Genomic DNA, 16,610 nt, shown 5'->3' on the forward strand with positions numbered 1-16,610 from the left:
GGAAGGCCGACGTTGATCGCTGGGAGGCGGACCTGTGGCGTCTTTTTGTAGAGGGAAAGACCATTTCGAATTTTTGGGGGACGAAACTTGGGAGCCCGGCTGAAAACTCGATCGTCCCATGGGTGAAAAACTGCCGGCACAAACGCCAAAAGGCATTCGCTGATGCGCTGGGGAACCAAACGGCTAGAGATGCTCTTAGATGCCAGCCTCCCGGCAAGCGCATGTCTGGTGGCACCATGAGGCCGAACCACGGGGACTCCTCCGCCTACGCAATGGTTAGGCTACTGCTTCCGATCTAGCTGTCGTGACACCACATTGTTGTGTAAGTGGAGGACTACAACAATCGTTTGGAGGTGAAGGCGGTGTCGGCGGTTGTGAGAGCGGCGGAGAGATGTGTGTGAGAACGGGGGTGGAAGGGTGACCTATTTGTTGGGGAGAGAGGGCGGAGAGGTTTGTGGACACCGGTGACGGTGTTATGCCACCATCAATGGCCTCATATTCCTGTTCGGGCCCCACAGGGGATGCGTGTGTCCAGATGGCGAGTTGGCATATGGGCAACCGCCTGCGGTCAAAGGTTTGGCCGCCATTATGCCCTATTTACCGTCAGAACCACACTACTTACACATTCCGGCCATCATGGTGCCGTCAAGCGTGGTGAGAACAACCACGTGGCACGACTGTTCACCGTGTGAGCTGCACTTTTACCATTATACGCCGAGGGTTTAAGGCTGTTGCCAATGCATCGGTGCTTAGATGAGGTGCTAGGCACATTAAATAGCTTAGCAACTATACTCCCCAATGCATAGGTGCTTAGCTTATGATAGCTAAGTTTGCTTCATTTAATGATTTAGCAACTAAAGCTCTTCATGTATTGGTGGGCTTTCTTCATTTAAATATTTTGCCTAGGTTCACGCGCTTAGCATTGTTTCTTCCTGAGGTCACCACATTTATCTCTCCCTTCTTAAATAACTTGCCACGTCAGATTTATTGCCCACGTGAAAGGCTTAGCACATGTACAAGGTGGAGCATTGGGAGAGGCCTAATAAGCCAAGTGTATTTTAGGTGTATCATGGCATACATGGTAGTAAGCCGATGACTCGTTCTTCGCCGCATGCCTCTAACACACGTCTTAAAACGTTATAAGCCGACGGCCAATAAAGTACGCTCGGCTTACCGAGAAACACAAGGTAAATATGCTTTTTTCCGTAGTGTATGACGGATGGAATGAGCAGGAAATATTTCCTCGTGATTCTCACACTTAATATGTGCATCATCCCGACAGGCACTTTGTACTTATACAGAGTGCCCACACATTTGAAAATAGATAGTGTTTTAGATGTTATCATGCTTTTATATAGATAGCGCCCTATAGCTGAGTAGGGCATTTTGAAGACCAAGCTCAATGGAGACCTTTATTTTGGAAAATTCAAAATTCAAAATTTTCAGTATCAAAAAATTCCAAAAATAAATACACATGTATCCAAGGATGTAATGTGTATGCGTGAAAATTTCAAGGATGAAATACGTGGAGTTGCGAGCTGCACACAAAAACAAAATCATAGACTTTAAGAATGAACTTTTTTTTTGAGGAACCGGCTGGAGCACTGCCTTTGTCCTGTGAAGACTCGCCTATTTCGCTCCTTCCAAACGGACCATATCGCGTAGATGCTTCTTCCACTGCGCCTCTTGCGCACTTGCTTGGACTGGGAATTCAGAGTCTTGTCCCACCAGTCAGACACATTTCCTGGCTCCGGGAGGAATCCCGAGATTGGAACGCCTTCGTTAGTCCAAGAGTTCACCTAGTTCCAAACCGCGACCGTGAAGGGACAGTCTTTGCAGAGGTGAGTTGTTGTTTCAGGCTGCTGAAGACAGAGCATGCATCTGGGATCGTGAGGCCATCCGCTCACGGCTAGCATATCCGCAGTGAGAATTCTTCAGTGCAGAGCTAGCCATGCGAAGAACTTGCACTTGGGCTCAGCGTTTGCGGACCAGACCTTGGTCGTGTCAAAACGTGAGTAGGAGCAGAAGAACTGCGCGCCGTAGGCAGAGGCGGCCGAGTAAGTCCCCGAGGTGGTTAAGTTCCAGCGAATGGTGTCCTCTTGGTCAGGGAGGAGGGTGATCTAACTAATGTGGTTCGAGAGAGACACGAATTCACCTAGCTGCTGAATGGTCTGCAGCCTGGCCACCGCCCTAATCAAGTTCTCGTTCATGAGCTCGTTGTGCACCGATCTGTTTTTTCTTGAGGCAATCTTGTAGAGCTCCGGAGCTACGAGCTTGAGCGGACCTTCACCAGTCCAATTGTCATGCAAGAACAAAGTCTTCTTCCCATTGCCCAACATAATAGAGGTACATGCGTGAAAGAGGCTCAAGTCTGATTGGTCACACGGCAGCTCCGATCCCACCCATGGCCTTTCTGGGTCAGTCCATTGCAACCACGGCCACCGTAGGCGCAGGGCATGGCTAAATCTCTGTAGGTCCATGATCCCTAGACCGCCCAAATGCTTTGGGCGGCAGACGGTCTTCCAGTTAACAAGGGAGTGGCCTCCGGAGGGTCTGAGTTTGGTCTTCTTTTTGCCAGATGAAGGCCCGAATGATTTTGTCGATCTTTCTAAGAGTCCCCTTCGACAAGTTGAGAGCTGTGATGTGGAAGGTGGCCATGGCCGTAAGGACAGACTGAGCGAGTGCCACCCTGCCAGGCTTGTTGAGAAGCTTTCCCTTCCATCCTGGTAGTCTGCCTGCGAACCTATCGATGAAGGGTTGCAGATCAACACCTTTAAGACGACGAACATGTAGGGGGAGCCCCAAGTATCGTCCCGGGAAGGTGGCGATCTTGGCAGGGAAACCCGACAGCACATCCTGGAGGTCAATGCTGGCACATCTGAATGGGAAGACCTCGGTCTTGCTCAGGTTTGTGATCAGTCCGCTTGCCTCCCCAAAGGTCTTTAGGATTGCTGAAATCACGTGAAGCTCATCCTTGTCTGGGTTCGCAAAGATGCCCGCATCGTCAGCATAAAGGGAGATCCTACACCTGGCCGTTCTAGCACCAATGGGCTTGAGGATGCCTCATCGGTAGGCGAGTTGGAGGATCTGCTGAAGAGGGTCAATGGCCAGGATGAAAAGCATTGGAGATACCAGATCGCCCTGGCGGAGGCCCTTTGCGTGTCTAAACATCCTTCCGGGGTTTCCGTTAAGCAACACTCTTGAAGAAGAGGACGATAGGGAGAGACATATCCAGTCTCGCCATCGCTGCCCAAAGCCAAGGCGTTGCATGACCTCCAATAGGAAGGCCCAATTTATGGAGTCGAAAGCTTTTGAAATGTCCTGCTTGAGGAAGAGGCTTGGGATGCTTCGACGATGTAGGTCCTTTGTGAGATTCTGGACATGCAAGAAGTTGTCGTGGATGGATCGCTTCTGCACAAAGGCACTTTGGCATTTGGATACCAGCGAAGGCAGGATCGGGGCCAGTCTGTTGGCGAGGAGCTTGGAGAAGATCTTGGAAAGGCTATGAATGAGGTTGATTGGTCTGTAGTCTCCGACCACCCGAGCGTCCGCTTTTTTGGGGAGCAAAATGATGTTTGCTGAGTTGATGAGGGAGGCACCGTCTCCGCGGAGATTAGTGAGCTGGAGGATTGCTTGAACGACGTCATACCGGATGATCTCCCAGCATGCTTTGAAGAAGGCTCCAATAAACTCGTCTGGGCCAGGCGCTTTGACAGAGGGCAGCGAAAAAACCGCGTCTTTTATCTCTTCCTTGTCGAAAGGTGCATCGAGTTCCAAGAGATCATGCGAAGTTATCTCGAGGTTGTCCCAATTTAAGCATTAGCGTCGTGGCGTGGGGGTGCCCAAATGGCCCTGGAAGTGGGAAAGGAGCACCTGCTCTTTATCTTCCACCGTTACGGCAACACCGTGATCCGAGTGCAGCGACTGGATGAAGTTTTTCCGCCGTCGACCATTCACCTTGGCATGGAAAAACTTAGAGTTGACATCGCCCAGCCTGATACCCGTAAGTCGTGCGCGCTGGCGCAACTTAACCTTCTGGAAGGATAGGAGGCCGAGATAAGAAAGCTTAAGCCTGCGTCTTAGGTCCAGCTCTGCAGGGGAGAGGGACCTCCCCTCCTCGGCAATGTCAAGCCTCCAGATTACCTCCTTTGCAATGCCAATCTGAGTGTTGAAGACTCCGACTGTATCTCTTTGCCATTTCTTGAGAGCCTTTGTAGTCCGTGTCAATTTGATGTGAATCTTTCGGATTGCATTGGTTGACTGCACTGGTTTATTCCAGGCCATGGCCACCACTTCCTTGAAACCAGGTAGTCGAAGCCAGAACTCTTCAAACTTGAAGGACGGGCGCCGCCGCACCTCCGTGTCCCCCAGGAGGAGAAGCGGTGCATGATCCGAGCAGGCAGATGAGATGTCCTGGAGGTGGGCATTTGGAAAAATCTCATCCCAATCGTCGAAGTGGAAGAAATGATCAATCTTTGTTAGCACCGGGTTTTCTTGAGCATTGGACCATGTGAATTTACGGCCTGAAAGCCGCATCTCTTTAAGCTCGAGGTGATTTAGCGCGGAGCGGAAACTGCCAATGAGGCGGCTGTTTAAGTATTGGTTGTTCTTGTCAGCCGCTTTGGTGATCAGGTTGAAGTCGCCAAGAATGAGCCACCGGGGCTTCACCACATGCTTCAGCCCTCTGAGCTCATTGATGAAAAGCAGCTTGTCTTGCTCCCCCCTGAGGGCCGTAAACGCATGACAGGGTCCAGTCAAGGCCATCAGCCAGCATGGTGACGGTGGCCGAGATGGATCCATGCGTTGCCTGGAAGTCCGAAAGGCGGAAGTAAGCGTCGGAGACGGCCATGATCATGCCCCCCCTTGACCCGACGGCCGGGAGGACATGGTAGTTAGCAGTGAAGGAGGGGCCGAGCGTGGTTGCGATGAGGGAATCATCGACGTGATCGAGCTTAGTCTCTTGGAGGCACACAATGGTGGCGTGGTAGTCACGGAGAAGGTCACGCACGGCGTCACGACGGGCAGGGGCATTGAGGCCACGCACATTCCAGCACAAAAGCTTGACATTAGGTTGCGCCATATGGGGAAATGTAGATCACGCTGGGTTCGAATACAAGTAACATGCATTGAGGAGGCACACACGGATGCCAGGTCGCGGTTGCGTTGGCAGGGGTTGCAAACATAGGGATGACAGAACTCGATAGGAAGCAGCGAAGACAGGTCCACGAGCTACAACACGCATGGTGGGACTACACATTGGCAACAACGGTGGCCTCGCTGACAGCAGGTTTCTTCTTTCCTGGCTTGTTCTTGGCCGCCTTGACATGCTTCGCAAGGTTCTCGATTGCTTGGATGACAGGAGCAGCAAGAGGCGTGCTGAACAGCGCCTCGTAGGCTGACTGAACCCCAACATCCATGTACGATTCCGGGCCGAGCAGATTGCATACACGGGCAATCAGCTCCTGGACCGCCGAACTGCCTTGGAGGCACTGCCGCGTCTTCCTCTGTGCAATCCGCCCGCTCCTACGAAGCGAGGAGAGATTGACGCCTCTGGATCCTCGGGTCTTGGCTGGCTTCGGCGCCGGGGCAGGCAACAGGGGCGCTGCAGGGGGGCGGCAATGGAGACCAAGAAACAACCCAGCTCGCCGATAGCAGGCGAGATAGAGCTCTCCGGCACCACGCCATCAGCAGTCGCAGGTGTCAGGACCCCGACTCAATGCCACATCGATCTAGCATGTAACACCTCATATCACTTTGCGGCCTCACGCACGGTATTCCCACGGGTGTCGCCTTACCTTTGCCCGGGACCGTTTGCGCCTTTTGGCACACGTATATGACAGTGTCGCTAGCATCCATATGATAAGGAGCCCGGGCTGACATGGCTAGTCGTAAACCCAAAGCGGCACAGACTTACAGGGACAGGCATCCATGACCCAGCATCGAACGTGTCGGTCATCAGCGAGTGAATCCAGGCTGTAGCACTGGGCTAGCAGGACTCCGGTGAACCGGGCTGTAGCGGGCTAACAGGACTCCGGTATTCACCGCGTGACATTTCCCCGAAGGGACAGACACAGGAACGAAGAAGGACACATGCCGGCCAGCCTAAGTGTTCCGGAGCAGTAGCAAGCTACCATGGCTCGGTGGAAACACTAGGAGACATTTCCCCGTCAGAGAGGCTACTAAAGATAAACAACTAGATGGTCAGATCCCACACATACCAAGCATTTCAATAACATACACACAATATGCTCGATATGTGCAAATACAACATGGCATCACAACATGACTCTATGACTCAAGTAATCTATTCAATAGGCTCCGAGGAGCGAGATATTACAAACATGGGTCTCATGACCCAACATTCAGAGCATACAAATCAAGCACAAGCGGAAGCTATCATGTCTGAGTACAGACATCTATAAATGAAAAAGGCTGAGAAGCCTGACTATCTACCAAATCCTGCCGAGGCACAAGATCGTAGCTGAGGTAACAAGCTAAACGTCGAAGACCACGCGGAAATACTAGTGAGACTGAAGTCTCTCTGCAAAACATAAAATAGGCAAACGTGAGTACAAATGTACCCAGCAAGACTTACATCAGAACTATCTACGTATGCATCATTATCAACAAAGGGGATGGTGGGGTTTAACTGCAGCAAGCCAGCTTTGACTCGGTGGCTATCCTAAACTACGACTGCAAGCGACTCTTTTGAGGTGGCGCACACGAGTCCACATATTCACCATATCAATACACCACTATGGATCCGCTCCCGTCTCCCTACGAGAACGCCTTCCATAGCACTCACGCTTATCTTGCGTATTTTAGAGTATCCACTTTCACTTGTCTATGAACTGATATAAGCAACCCAGAAGTCCTTTTCCGCGGACACGGCTATTCGAATAGATGATGTTAACCCTGCAGGGGTGTACTTCTTCATACATGTTTCCACCACTTAGCGTCTGCACACGACATGTGCTCGGCAGACTTCAAGCGAAAGCCAACGTGGGTGTAGACCACGACCTACCTAAACACTCAAGTCTCTAGTCCAGGTTTATCGCCTATTCGGGTTCCATCCATGAGGAGATCCGGCCGGAGTTTCGCTCACAGCACCAAACGATGTGAACAGGGTTCCGTGACACCAAACGGGCGCCCGGTGTACCCGTCCACGTGCCTACCGCATCACAGCCCACCCCTACGGTCAGCGCTGTCCACGGCCTCCAGCATACTACAAACACCAGAAACTACTTGCAACTCCTGGACAGAGGACAAGGGTGATTAAGAAGTCGAGCGAGGTCATATTTCAGGGCCCAATGTATGGTAGTAGCTGAATCATGGATCACAAACACAGAACTCAGTTCCTGAGGACGGCTTCAATGAGACAACCCACCATGTACTCCTACATGGCCTCTCACCGACACCTTTTACCAAATCGTGTTCACACACTTAGCTCACACACAGTAGGACATGTTCACACGCCTCTGATTCATCCCCGATGAATCAGACCTGACTCAACTCTAAGCAGTAGCAGGCATGACAAACAAGCATGAATGAGTAGGCACAACAGGGCTCAAACAATTCCTACTCATACTAGTGGGTTTCATCTATTTACTGTGGAATGACAGGTCATGCAAAGGATAAAGGGGTTCAGCTACCGCAGCAAGTAACAGATGAATCGTTGTTGTCCTAATGCAGTAAAAGAGAGCAGGAGCGAGAGAGTAGGATTGTATCGGAATGAACAAGGGGGTTTTGCTTGCCTGGCACTTCTGAAGATAACATTGAGTCTTCATCAGTGTCAACGATCACATCATCGGTATCATGTCTATCGAGAGGGGACAAATACCGGCAACACAGAAGGGAACACAATCAATGCAATGCACAATATGGTGCATGATCATGACATGGCAAAATGAATGTGTTTTGAGCTAATGCAACTAGCAATAGATTAAATGAAGTTGGTTTGAATACAAGATTCAAATTTAAACTCCATATGTGATTATTCAAATGCCATTTAATTGATTTGTGCTAAACAGCAGCTATAAGTTGTTCTAACATGCATGAAAATGGTACAGATGGATTCCTTGAATTTTTCTGATAATTTTTCATATATAAATTATTTAATTTGGAGTTACGGTTAATTTTCTATGAATTATTGAAGTTTATACAATTTTCTGGAATTTCCTGATTATTAATAAATCCAGTAATTGAATTAATGCGCCAGCCTGACGTCATAGTGACGTCAGCAGGTCAACGGGCTGGTCCGGGTCAAACCTGACGTGTGGGACCCACACGTCAGTGACAGGGGGTTAACAGGGGTTTATTTAGTTTAATTAAAAGGTTAGGGGGGGTCGGGCCCACTGGTCAGCGTCAGGGGGGGTTTATTTTAGTTTAATTAAGGATTAAGACACTAGGGCCCACATGTCAGTGTCAGCAGGGGGGTAATTAAATTAAAATAAACTAACTAATTAACAGGGGGGCTGGCCCCACCTGTCATCGACCCAGGGGGGGTCAAACCCCTGGTCAGCAGGGCCTAACCCGCCGGCGGCTCGTCGCCGGTGGCAACAGGCGCGGCGGAGGGCGCGGGCTCGCTCCTCCGGCGTCCAAATGGACGGAGGAGAGCGGCTACGGGGAGCTGGAGCTCACCCGCGCCCATTTCAGCAAGCAGCAGCAGCTAGGGCGGCCGGAGACGATGGCCTCGAGCTCGGCAGCGGTGGCCGGAGCTCGGGCGTGCTCGGTTTCGGCGTTACACGGCACGGCGGGCGCGGCCGATGGGCTCTACGGGATGCTGGGGTCACCAGGAACATCCGGAGGCAACGAACGCAGGCGGAGAAGCTCGGGAGCACGGAGCTCACCGGCCATGGCGAACGGCGGCTTCGGTGCTCGTGGGGCGGCGGCTATAGGGCGCAATCGAAGGGGGAAAGAGGGAGGGGAGGCGTAGGAGCTCACGGCGGTGCCGTAGGGATGGTTAGCCGGCTCGGGGGCGCGCCGGAGTGGCCGAATCGACGGAGAAGATCCTCGGCGGCCGGCGAGGGGAAAACGTCGGGGGTGGCGTTCCGGGGCTCTTCTGGTCGCGTGACACGGCGAGGAGGTCGAGGGAGGACCGGCGGAGCTTCCTGGGGCGTCGGTGAGGCTAGGGGTGGCCGGTGGCCATGGGTACGGCGACGATGGCGGCGAGCTCCGCTCGGTGCTGTGCGCGAGAGGGAAACAGAGGAGGGAATGGGGTCCAGGGGGAGAGAGGGGAGGTGCAGGGGGCGAGGGCGTCTCCGTGGCGTGAGGGGGAGGCTCGGGAACGCCTCGGTGGAAGCAGGAGGTGGCCGAGGCGGCATCGGCGCTCGCCACCGAGCTGCTTCGGTGCGAGGGGAGGAAGAAGACAAGGGGGAGGAGGTGGGCTGGGCCGGCCAGGTGGGGGGGGGGAGCTGGGCCGGCTACAGGTAAGTGGCCCAGGTACTTCCTTCTCTCTCTCTCTTTTATTTCTATTTCAGTTCTGTTTTCTTTTTTTTTAATTCTTTTGCCACTGTTTTGAATTAAAATAATAATTCAAACAATGCCAAAGCTCCGCTGAATATTTTATATTGCTAGATGGACTTTTCCAAAAGCTTATAAAATATTTCAGGGGGTATTTGAAATTATATTCTAATTATATGAATATAATTCAAATTCAAATAGCTAATGAATTAAATCCAAAGTGCCAAAAATAAATCCTTAAAAATGTTCAATATTTTGGTTGGGACCAGAACCCTTACCAAAAATTATCAAACATTTAAGAAGAGCCTTTTGGAGCAATGAATGAGATTTCTAGGGTTTTTGCCCCTCTTTTATTTAGGGTTTTGAGGCTTCCAATATTCCTCAATTCAAGTTTCAAAAATATAGACATGATGCACACATGAAGCTAGCCTAGAGCAATGCCAGAAACTAGGGATGTGACAACTCACCCCCACTAAACAAGAATCTCGTCTCGAGATTCAAGCGTAGGGTAGGATGAAGGGGAAACGCAAACTAGTATAATTTTCACGATCCAGGGTGCACTTCAAATGAACGTTGATTTGAACACCATTATTGTCTTGAAGTCTTGCTCTGAGAAATCCTGTCAACATGACATGGAGGGAAGAAGGAGACTCTAGAAGGGTCGATCTTCTCGAAGATCGAACAACTCAGGATTAACTCACGGAATGAGACATAGCAACATCTCTCGAGCTGAGAGATGAAGCACACCTCTAGAGAAATGGAGTGGAACAGATGACGAAGGTTCACTAGGTAGACAACGATTCCACACCTAAGAAGGTGGTGAACGGTTGTCAACGTAGCGAGGAGTTGAGTTGCCATGATACCACGACGAAACATCCTGGAGGGGGGTGATTCGTAGATTATTATCTTAAGTGGCAAAAAGAATTACCTTTGATATAGAGATTGTTAAGACTCTCTATATCAGCCTAAGGCAAATCACAGCAATCGATTGGCGGGGTCGGTAGAATGGCATACTTGGACTTGGATGATGTGGATTACCTTGTTGAAGACAACGTAATGGATGATTTTGCTTATCACCGGAAATGGAAGAGACCCATGGTAGAATGGCACATTGGCGGTGCAAGCTGGGAACAAAATGCAAATGCTGGGAATGATTCTGGTAACTGGGGAAGAACCCAACAATAGAGAGTGAATTCACTGTTGGAGTGGTTATAGCATAACCGAGGAAACTGAGAGGAATCCCAATTAGAGATGATGATAACACGTAGTGCTTGTGCGTGCTCTCAAGAACTTGAGCATTTCCACAACCATCAAGGTTTTATCAACATCCGTGTCAAGGGTCCGGTAAACAACTACTTCCATGATGAATGGTGATGGAGGATGCGGATGCAAAGGAAGATAACACCTTCTCAGATTTCACCCTTGGCAGGGCCAGGGAAATAAAATCTGGATGATCGACCGAGAGACATGTAGCACTCCGCTTCCAATGTTCTCCTTGATGTGCTAGCGTAATCCACCCATAGATATGGTTTGATATCTAGAACATCAAGTAAAAGGTCGGACTTCGGAACACAGAAATCCATAGGGGCAACTAGGGAGTAAATCCTACGAAATCCCTATGGGGAGGTGGTCAACTTCATCAATCAAGATATTATAACAACAGGTCTTCCGGCTGGGTGTGTTGGCCACGACATCCACTTTACCGATTATCGCGCGACCAATATTATAATTCTTGGGAAATATTCCAACCATCATATCTGCCTGAGATTCAGATCTGGTTGGTGTCAGGATATTCCAGACTCATCGAGTCTAGGAAGAAAAACGACAGTTTGCAACACAAATCGACGAGATGACGTTGCGAGATTCTCGGGAAATGAACTACGATAGCAAGCTCCAAAACATGAGCTGGTTCTGCTGCAAACATGTGAACACGTTGTCCCAGACAAGCATGACCACGTGGTAGTCTTGTAATAAAACACTACCGAGTTCAGGAGGGGGAACCATCAACGAGGGTATCGAAGTTCTTTCATAAGTCCGGATTAGCTCTTATGAAGGAACTCCTTCTCCTTGAACAAATCAATCAGTGGCTTGGTGTGCTAGGGATACATATAGATTGAAGGTTGCAAGTCTTCAAACCACAACATTCGTCGCACGTGTGCATGACTGATTTGGAATGATTCCAAAGAAAGCAACATTGACTTTCTCGAATCCACGGCGGCAACTTGCATCAGATGCACATGAATTAAAGGAAGTCACTACCTTCATCCAAACATATGCTTCATGAGCTAGCATGAACAAATGCTTTCAAAAGTTTCCAACACTAGCTTAATGTTCAGCAAAATTATGGAGAAGACAAGGATGTTGTCAATGTGCTCAACAACAATTCATCTAGGTTTCCTTTTAAAAGGAATTCCATAGTTAAGAGAACACGGTGATAGCATTGGTCAGACCCAAAGGATATAATGGTGTATGCTCGAGGGATCAACCACGAGTAAGACAACATTACGAACATCGTTGGTTCCGACTTGATTTGACGATAGCCCACACTCAAATCAAAGGATTGATAAGACAATAGGTCCAGCAACTGATCACAAGGACCAATCGATGAAGATATCATCTTTCTTCAACACACACTACACAAGAATATCCCTTTGGAACGAACTAAGTCAGGCAAGCTTTTATCTTCCAACTCTCCAAGTTGTTGTCTAGCTTAACCAACTAGCTCCGGGATATCCAACACAGATTTTTGGAGAAAGGGTGGTTCACAAGAAACCAACTTGATCACGAGCTCAACATAACAGTCAGGTGACAACCTGGTAATACTTCTGAGAAGATATTCAGAAAATCACGAACCACCGGTATGTTACTAAGCTCGAGAACAATCTTGCCTTTCAGGGCAAGACGATATGATCAAATGAGTGAGGACTTGACAAGATCCTAACTCATCGATCGAAGGGTGCACCGAAATAAGGACTAGGTAGCACGATCAGTCCTAGAATGATGATTCACTAACCAACATGCTAAGAATGAAATTATTATCCTTTAACTACCAAGCAACAAGGTTGCTAGGAGTATTGAATTCACACATCATGATTCACTTGTCGACGTTCCGGTTGCGACAACACGGAACCGAGGAATGAAAAAGGATGGCGAGAAGTATCACTATGTCAAGAATTCACAAAAGGTGGTACAATTCTCATGAAATTCTTGATATAAAGATGGTAATACTCCAAGGTAGAACAGAACAAAAGTTGGGTTAGCAACTTGATCTGCAGAGTACAACTACTTTGACCTAATCCTAGATATGGAAGAGGTACTGGAGTTTGTTTCTCCTAGTCATTCCGGAATAGAATGGCTTGACATACCACAAGGGTAATAGGCATTGATAAACGAATGCATGCATACCCTTGGTATCAATTGATAGACGAGGGTCAGAATGCAACTAAAGAGAGCAACTCAAAGGAACATGCGATTTTCTGAGTTGTGGATGCATGGTTTAGCATGTCGAACGAATTCCACATATTTCTTCCGGATAACCCATGCAGAAAGGTAGAACTGGCAGAGTCACAATGTAGAATCGAGAACCCATCGAGAGCACTCTGAATGTGATCTTTCGATCAGCGAGGAACATCTGCCATAAGCGGTTCATAGTATTTGGAAGAAAGGAATACCACGAACATCGAGGACTAATGCAAAGGTTACTAATATCCTGAAGGAACTAGCAAATACTATCAACATGAAGTAAGTAGGGTGAATCTCGGGTTCAAAAACCCAGGAACAGAATACCTACTACTAAGTAGCATCACGGGATGCTTTCGAGACTGATGGCCAGAATCATCACACTGGGAACACAAAACGTTGCTAGGTTACTAGGTGACTCCCTAAATACCTAGGGTCATAATAGTAACTCCAACATAAATGTCAAGGCAACAGAGTACCTCAACTCACTGATTAGTGTGGTTAATCTAGCCCAAAGGAACATTGAAACGGAAGGAAGGAATCTGCAAGTGCATCAGACTGTTTAGAAACCTGGAATGACTCGGACAGCATAACGGCTGTAAATGCTCAGAAAAGATTTGAGACATTCACAAAAATGGTGGCATAACCACTCAGAAGCACAATATCAAGGTTTCGAGATCAACAATTAACATACAGAAGTAGTAGGAACTGAACTGAGACTTAAATCCAACAATCTTATAAGTCTACTGATTAGTAACACGTGATCCTGATAGAAAGAAAAGATAGCCTAGTTCTTAATCCCCGCAGGAAAGATAAGATGACTCAGATCAGAAGGCATAAGGTATAAGGAGTAAAAAGAGCCTTACGTTCCATCCCACAATCAATTCCCTTATATAACTAAAGCATTTCTAGACTCAACTTCGACCAGTTTGGCTTGGTATTCCTACAGGCAGTCAAGCTCTGATACCAACGCTGTCAGGACCCCGACTCAATGTCACATCGATCTAGCATGTAACACCTCATATCACTTTGTGGCCTCACGCACGGTATTCCCACAGGTGTCGCCTTACCTTGGCCCGGGACCGTTTGCGCCTTTTGGCACACGTATATGACGGTGTCGCTAGCATCCATATGATAAGGAGCCCGGGCTGACATGGCTAGTCGTAAACCCAAAGTGGCACAGACTTACAGGGACAGGCATCCATGACCCAGCATCGAACGTGTCGGTCATCAGCGAGTGAATCCAGGCTGTAGCACTGGGCTAGCAGGACTCCGGTGAACCGGGCTGTAGCGGGCTAACAGGACTCCGGTATTCATCGTGTGACATTTCCCCGAAGGGACAGACACAGGAACGAAGAAGGACACATGCCGGCCAGCCTAAGTGTTCCGGAGCAGTAGCGAGCTACCATGGCTCGGTGGAAACACCAGGAGACATTTCCCGGTAAGAGAGGCTACTAAAGATAAACAACTAGATGGTCAGATCCCACACATACCAAGCATTTCAATAGCATACACACAATATGCTCGATATGTGCAAATACAACATGGCATCACAACATGACTCTACGACTCAAGTAATTTATTCAAATAGGCTCCGAGGAGCGAGATATTACAATCATGGGTCTCATGACCCAACAATCAGAGCATACAAGTCAAAGCACAAGCGGAAGCTATCATGTCTGAGTACAGACATCTATAAATGAAAAGGCTGAGAAGCCTGACTATCTATCAGATCCTGCCGAGGGCACAAGATCGTAGCTGAGGTAACAAGCTAAACGTCGAAGACCATGCGGAATTACTAGTGAGACTGAAGTCTCTCTGCAAAACATAAAATAGGCAAACGTGAGTACAAATGTACCCAGCAAGACTTACATCAGAACTATCTACATATGCATCATTATCAACAAAGGGGTGGTGGGGTTTAACTGCAGCAAGCCAGCTTTGACTCGGTGGCTATCCTAAACTACGACTGCAAGCGACTCTTTTGAGGTGGCGCACACGAGTCCACATATTCACCATATCAATACACCACTATGGATCCGCTCCCGTCTCCCTACGAGAACGCCTTCCATAGCACTCACGCTTATCTTGCGTATTTTAGAGTATCCACTTTCACTTGTCTATGAACTGATATAAGCAACCCAGAAGTCCTTTTCCGCGGACACGGCTATTCGAATAGATGATGTTAACCCTGCAGGGGTGTACTTCTTCATACATGTTTCCACCACTTAGCGTCTGCACACGACATGTGCTCGGCAGACTTCAAGCGAAAGCCAACGTGGGTGTAGACCACGACCTACCTAAACACTCAAGTCTCTAGTCCAGGTTTATCGCCTATTCGGGTTCCATCCATGAGGAGATCCGGCCGGAGTTTCGCTCACAGCACCAAACGATGTGAACAGGGTTCCGTGACACCAAACGGGCGCCCGGTGTACCCGTCCACGTGCCTACCGCATCACAGCCCACCCCTACGGTCAGCGCTGTCCACGGCCTCCAGCATACTACAAACACCAGAAACTACTTGCAACTCCTGGACAGAGGACAAGGGTGATTAAGAAGTCGAGCGAGGTCATATTTCAGGGCCCAATGTATGGTAGTAGCTGAATCATGGATCACAAACACAGAACTCAGTTCCTGAGGACGGCTTCAATGAGACAACCCACCATGTACTCCTACATGGCCTCTCACCGACACCTTTTACCAAATCGTGTTCACACACTTAGCTCACACACAGTAGGACATGTTCACACGCCTCTGATTCATCCCCGATGAATCAGACCTGACTCAACTCTAAGCAGTAGCAGGCATGACAAACAAGCATGAATGAGTAGGCACAACAGGGCTCAAACAATTCCTACTCATACTAGTGGGTTTCATCTATTTACTGTGGAATGACAGGTCATGCAAAGGATAAAGGGGTTCAGCTACCGCAGCAAGTAACAGATGAATCGTTGTTGTCCTAATGCAGTAAAAGAGAGCAGGAGCGAGAGAGTAGGATTGTATTGGAATGAACAAGGGGGTTTTGCTTGCCTGGCACTTCTGAAGATAACATTGAGTCTTCATCAGTGTCAACGATCACATCATCGGTATCATGTCTATCGAGAGGGGACAAATACCAGCAACACAGAAGGGAACACAATCAATGCAATGCACAATATGATGCATGATCATGACATGGCAAAATGAATGTGTTTTGAGCTAATGCAACTAGCAACAGATTAAATGAAGTTGGTTTGAATACAAGATTCAAATTTAAACTCCATATGTGATTATTCAAATGCCATTTAATTGATTTGTGCTAAACAGCAGCTATAAGTTGTTCTAACATGCATGAAAATGGTACAGATGGATTCCTTGAATTTTTCTGATAATTTTTCATATATAAATTATTTAATTTGGAGTTACGGTTAATTTTCTATGAATTATTGAAGTTTATACAATTTTCTGGAATTTCCTGATTATTAATAAATCCAGTAATTGAATTAATGCGCCAGCCTGACGTCATAGTGACGTCAGCAGGTCAACGGGCTGGTCCGGGTCAAACCTGACGTGTGGGACCCACACATCAGTGACAGGGGGTTAACAGGGGTTTATTTAGTTTAATTAAAAATTAAGACACTAGGGCCCACATGTCAGTGTCAGCAGGGGGGTAATTAAATTAAAATAAACTAACTAATTAACAGGGGGGC

This window comes from Triticum dicoccoides, chromosome 3B (genome assembly GCF_002162155.2).
Source record: "Triticum dicoccoides isolate Atlit2015 ecotype Zavitan chromosome 3B, WEW_v2.0, whole genome shotgun sequence".
Taxonomy (NCBI): domain Eukaryota; kingdom Viridiplantae; phylum Streptophyta; class Magnoliopsida; order Poales; family Poaceae; genus Triticum; species Triticum dicoccoides.